The sequence below is a fragment of the Notamacropus eugenii genome, chromosome 1 (assembly GCF_028372415.1).
Source record: "Notamacropus eugenii isolate mMacEug1 chromosome 1, mMacEug1.pri_v2, whole genome shotgun sequence".
NCBI lineage: Eukaryota > Metazoa > Chordata > Mammalia > Diprotodontia > Macropodidae > Notamacropus > Notamacropus eugenii.
Window position 1 is genome coordinate 511,472,724 of NC_092872.1, and position 5,536 is coordinate 511,478,259.

The following is a 5,536-nucleotide window of genomic DNA, read 5'->3' on the forward strand; positions in this document are numbered from 1 at the left end:
CTAGGAAAAAATCTCCAGGGCCAGATGAATTTACAAGTGAGTTCTATCAGATATTTAAGGAACTGTTAGCTCCATTACTATTTAGACTTTTTGGGAAAAATGGCAAAGAAGGAGTCCTACCAAAATTTTTTATGATACAAATATGATTCTGATACCTAAACCAGGAAGAGTCAAAACAGAGAAAGAAAATTACAGACCAATTTCTCTAATGAATATAGATGCAAAAATTTTAAATAAAGTATTAGCAAAAACAATACTGCAACTTATCATGAAAATAATACACATTATGGAATGAATCGCCCTAAGTCCTCTATTCGGACTGCATCTACAGACTGTCATGGGAGGTACTTACTTAGAGAACCCACTTATACATGGGCTGACCACCAGCCCTCACTGGGGCTGAAGTGCACTTTGTGGGTCTGTATCTTGTTAAGTCCGGATGCTTATTTAATGAAATAGTGCCATAGACTAAAAAACGTAAACATGAGGATATGGCAGATGCTGTAAAATTGGTGGTTGCTGTACCAGCATTTCTACTGACATTTTATGCTATATCTCAAGTATTTGAAATAAAGCTGGATTCAAATTTAGGAAATTTATTTGCAAGGTCACCACTACAGATAGCTTATACCAAACCTCCAGAATATAAATGTGGGATTTCTAAAGCTTGTCCAGAAAAATATTTTGCCTTCAAAATGGCGAGTGGAGCAGCAAATGTTGCTGGTCCCAAAATTTGTGTGGAAGACAATATTTTAATGAATGGTATAAAGAATAATGTTGGAAGAGAAGTCAATGTTGCATTGGTAAATGGAAAAACAGAAGAAGTATAACTCACTAAATAATTTGATATGTGAGGAGGAGACATGACATCATTTATTGATTTCCTTAAGTCTATTCAGGATGGGACCATAGTTTTAATGGGAACATATGATGGTGGAGCAACCAAACTCAATAATGAGGCAAGATTGCTGATTGCTTCCTTGGGAAGTACAGCTATAGCTAACCTTGATTTTAGAGACAATTGGGTCTTCTGTGGTGGGAAAGGTATCAAGACAAAAAGTCTCTTTGAACAGCACATAAAGAATAACAAGGACACAAACAAATATGAAAGATGACCAAAAGTTGTAGAAATGGAAAGATGTATCCCCCAAAAGCAAGACTGAACAAAATGAAGAATGTTAGAGAAAATTATCTTTCTGCTATTTATGGGAGTGCTATGAAGGAGATATTACTGTGTAAATATTTTGAGAGTACATGTCCATTTTGTCAGTTATTCATGAGTATCCACTCTTCCAAATTAGGATTATTTATTGCTAACCTAAAGAGTAAACTTTGAAAATAGGTCCACCATAATGAAACTTTTCTAAGCTACTGTCTCTGAAAGCACAATATTTATATTGCATTATCTTTAAGATGTAGAAATGTCTTTAAGCACACATTGTGAAGAAATTATGCAAACTGTTATACTATTGTTTTATAGATAAAGTGGCTATAAGAATGTGGCCATTGTGAAAATTAAAGAATTTTGTTGGGTTGGGTGGGGAGCTAATTTTTTTTTAATATGCTGCCCTTTTAAAGGCAGTAGTCAGTCTTTAATAAAGAAGCATTTGACTAGTTGTATATATTCCAGAATTTTGCTTTGCTGTCTAATAGTCAATACCCTTCCTACTCTACCTCATTTCCTTCCCCACCTTATTTCCTTGCATCCCACAGAGACTTCTGGCCAATAAGATTTTAAGATGTTTGCTTGAATCTTAATTTGGAATCCATAGTTCTTTCTCTGGATGTGGATAGCATTTTTTTTTTTTTTATCATGTGTCTTGGAATTGTCTTACATCATTGCATCGCTGAGAAGAACTAAGTTTAACGAAGTTACTCATTGCAAAAAGTTGCTATTACAGCATACAGTGTTCTGCTGTTCTGCTCACTTCACCCAGGCTCAGTTCCTGTAAGTCTACATTTTTTTCTGAAATCTACCTACCCATCATTTCTCATGGAACAACAGCATTTCATTTCAGTCCTCTACCATATCTTGTTCAACCATTCCCCAACTGATCAGTATTCCCTCAATTTCCATTTCTTTGCCACCACAAAAAGAGCTTCTATAAAATTTTTTGCACATGTGGGTCCTTTTCAGTAGCATTTTATGACCTCTTTGGGATACAGACCTAGTAATGATATCGCTAGATCACAAGGCATGCATAGTTTTATAACCCTTTGGCATAGTTCTAGTTCCAAATTACTCTCCAGAATGGTTGGATAAGTTTACAACTTCACCAACAATGCATGTGTTCCAGTTTTCCCACATCATCTCCAAAATTTGTAATTTTCCTGCAAAAACCATCATATTCAAAAACCTATGGAGACAGGATTGAGACTGAATTCGTTATTTATCAAGGACCATCAAGGACTTATGAATCAGGACCATCTTGATCTAAAATTGAGTTTTCCTTTGTGTATTAAATAATGTAGTTCTATTTACTTTGTTAGCTAGAAGAACTTGGAATGAAGAAAGTAAAAGATCTTTTCACCCTTAGGGGAGGAGTTAAGTATCAGATTTAGAACCTATTGAGAAGGTACACTACTAAGTGCATGTGACTAATGGGAGTGATTTCAAGATACAATTAAGTTTTCTGGATTGCCAGTCTTGGACTTGTTCTATTTTCCCTTTGGTGGACTAGATAAATATTGAAAAATTGGATCTTTTCTCCTCTCCCCAAGCCTACCCCACTACCACCACATACTTCCTTCACTTTAACAGGCTTGATAAGAGATAATGTAAAATGGGTATCGTCTGGAGTGTGTTGGAGTCAGCTTACAAGGGCCCACAAAAGACAAAATATTATAATTTCAGTGTAGGAATTCACATCTCAGTAATCCACAATTCCTACAAATTGAGGCTTGATTTTTCTATTGATTATCTATATTTAAGGAAGTAGTGGATAAAATATTAATAATGCAGATTAGACTTATAAGTATCAAAGATATTTTTCCAGAGAGCCAGTTGTTAAACATTTATCAATACACAATTGGATATATAGTTTATTGAATATTTCAATGTATTCTCTAAGTAATAGAGTGCACAAGGTTGCCAGGCCTAGAGGCCTGTGTGGGCTACCCGAGTCTTCTTACCTCACCTCCGAGGTCTTTGGTTGGCCAAAACCGGATGCTCATATGAGAGAAAGGACGTTCCAGAGTCGAGCAAGGGTTGAGCTTTATTTCAGGGTCTCGGTTACAAGTGCAGGGTGGTCTTCCTTAGGAGGAAGAGGGGGAGATTTCCTAAGGAGGCTAAGATCTTAAGGGATTGGAAGTAGAAGTACAAGCGGGGAGAGAGGGGGAGGGGAGAGAGGAAAGAAGAAAAGCGGAGCCTACTGTCCTCTTGGCTCCTCACGTGCTAAGAGAGCTTTCAGGCTTCCTCAATCCTACTTAACCTTCAGCCGCACAGTTTGCATCTCAATACCGTGCTGTTAGATAACAATAGTGTGCCCAGATCTGGGACGACCTCGAGGGCAGGGAGACTCCACCCATCACGTATCTCCCAGGGAGAGGTGGAAATACCCGAGCTAGCCGAGCTAGCTCAGTCTGACCTTCTCGAATCCCCGCTGTTCATGGAGGGCCTCGTAAGACTGTAAGATTTAGAAGTCCCACTTTTACCCGCCCGAGACCGTCCACACGGATTTGAACTTCCAATCCCAACACAAGGTGCTTAGTTAATATTTATTGATTAAATTATGTCTTCTAGGAAATTCTAAACTTATATGGCTGGGAGAGAATGTTTAACGAAACAAGAGAAAAATAATTAAAGAAGACAAAATAAATTTTGAAACGTATTAAAATGAAAAAAGCTTCCCCAAGAATAAAATCAATATAGCTATAATTAGAAGAGAAGCAATCAATTTAGTTTTTTTTTTGTTCTAAATACAGTCACCACCAAAATCTAACATCCAAGATCCATAATTGATTCAAATAGATAAGAAAAAAGGCCAGCTCCCAAAAGAGGAGTTATCAAACAATATGAACAGGCAGATTTCAAAAAGAAATATAAGCTCTTGGCAACATGAAAAAATTTTAAAAGTCACTTAATATATGACAGATACAGATTAAATTGACTCTCAAATTTTATTTTAAATCCATCCTATCCCCAAAGATGAAAAAACAGAATGATAAATTTTTGTTGTACCATGGAAAGAGAGAACAGCAATGTGATTTTACTAGAGCTACAAATTAACCTAACCATTTTGGGGGGAAATGGATGCCTATCCCAAAGAGATAAAAAACAGAGGAAAAGTTCTCATATTACATATTTCTGTCAGTACTTTTTATTGTAGTAAAGAACTAGGAGCAAAGTTGGTACTCATGAATAGAAAATGACTTAGCAGATTATGGTATAGGAACATATTGGACTATTAATATAACATTAAACATGTTGATTACAAGAAAAAGAAACTTGAGAAGATTTATATAAATGGATATATAACAAAGTAAGCAGAAGTAGGAGAGCAACATATAAGATTATCCTAATAATGGAAAGGAAAATCAAATAGAAGTGTCTCAGAATTCTGAGTAGTGCAGTGACCAATAATGATTTTAGAAGTCTGATGGTGAAGCATATTGCCTGCTCTTTTCAGACATGAACAATGAGTTGAATTGCTTTTGTTTTATTATACCTTTTTTCCCCCATTACGTAAGAGGGGAATGAATGAAGGGGTGTGACATTTGTATATATGAATCTTTCAACTCTCTCTCTCTCTCTCTCTCTCTTGCCCCTTCTCTTTCTCTCTATTTACACACATATATGTATATACTTTCATATTGAAATGAATGTGTAGTATAGATTCACACATACATATATAATGCACACATATATTCATGCATAATCAACAAAATATTTTTTAAAAAGAAAATAAAAATTTCAGGCCAGTTTTTCTTGATTGTTAAAGAAACTGTCTCTTCAGAACATGGGAGAATTAGCAGCTAAAGAACAGATTCAGTATTAACATTTGGCAGCAATAAATACATGACACATACTTTTTTTTAGGAGTTCATCCAGTAAATATATGGTGATTCAATCAGATAAACTTCAAGCAAACTCTGATCTGAGTCTCTCAATATGAGGCTCCAAAAGATACCTATATGAAGTTTAGATGTATCAAATGACAGGAATGAAACCCTTAATATGTGTAATACACAAATGGCATTTTCTCTGTTAATTATTTTAGGGAAGAACCTTTATCAATGCACTTTAGAAGAAAAAAAATGTAATAGATCCCCTTCATATAATGCTTTACAGGTCCTTAAAAAGGTGTTGTTAATGCAACTTTGTAAGAAAGATAGTGAAGATATTATCCTCATTTTACAAAGGGAAAATCCAGAGCTCTATAAGACTAAAGAGTTACCCAGTGTCATATAACTACTAGCCACCTGACCCAGAGACCAAACTTACATTGTAAGTCATGATATTTAGAGGTGTAATGAATCCTAGAAATGACCTGTCCCAACCTCCTTATTTTATAGATGAGAAAACTGAGGGCCAAAG

At 35.5% G+C, this 5,536-nt stretch overlaps 1 pseudogene; it reads left to right on the plus strand.

Annotated features, from left to right (window-relative positions):
• The first annotated feature begins 491 nt into the window (after nt 1-491).
• On the plus strand, nt 492-1,163 carry LOC140527179 (protein FAM3C pseudogene; annotated as a pseudogene).
• Nucleotides 1,164-5,536: the final 4,373 nt, after the last annotated feature.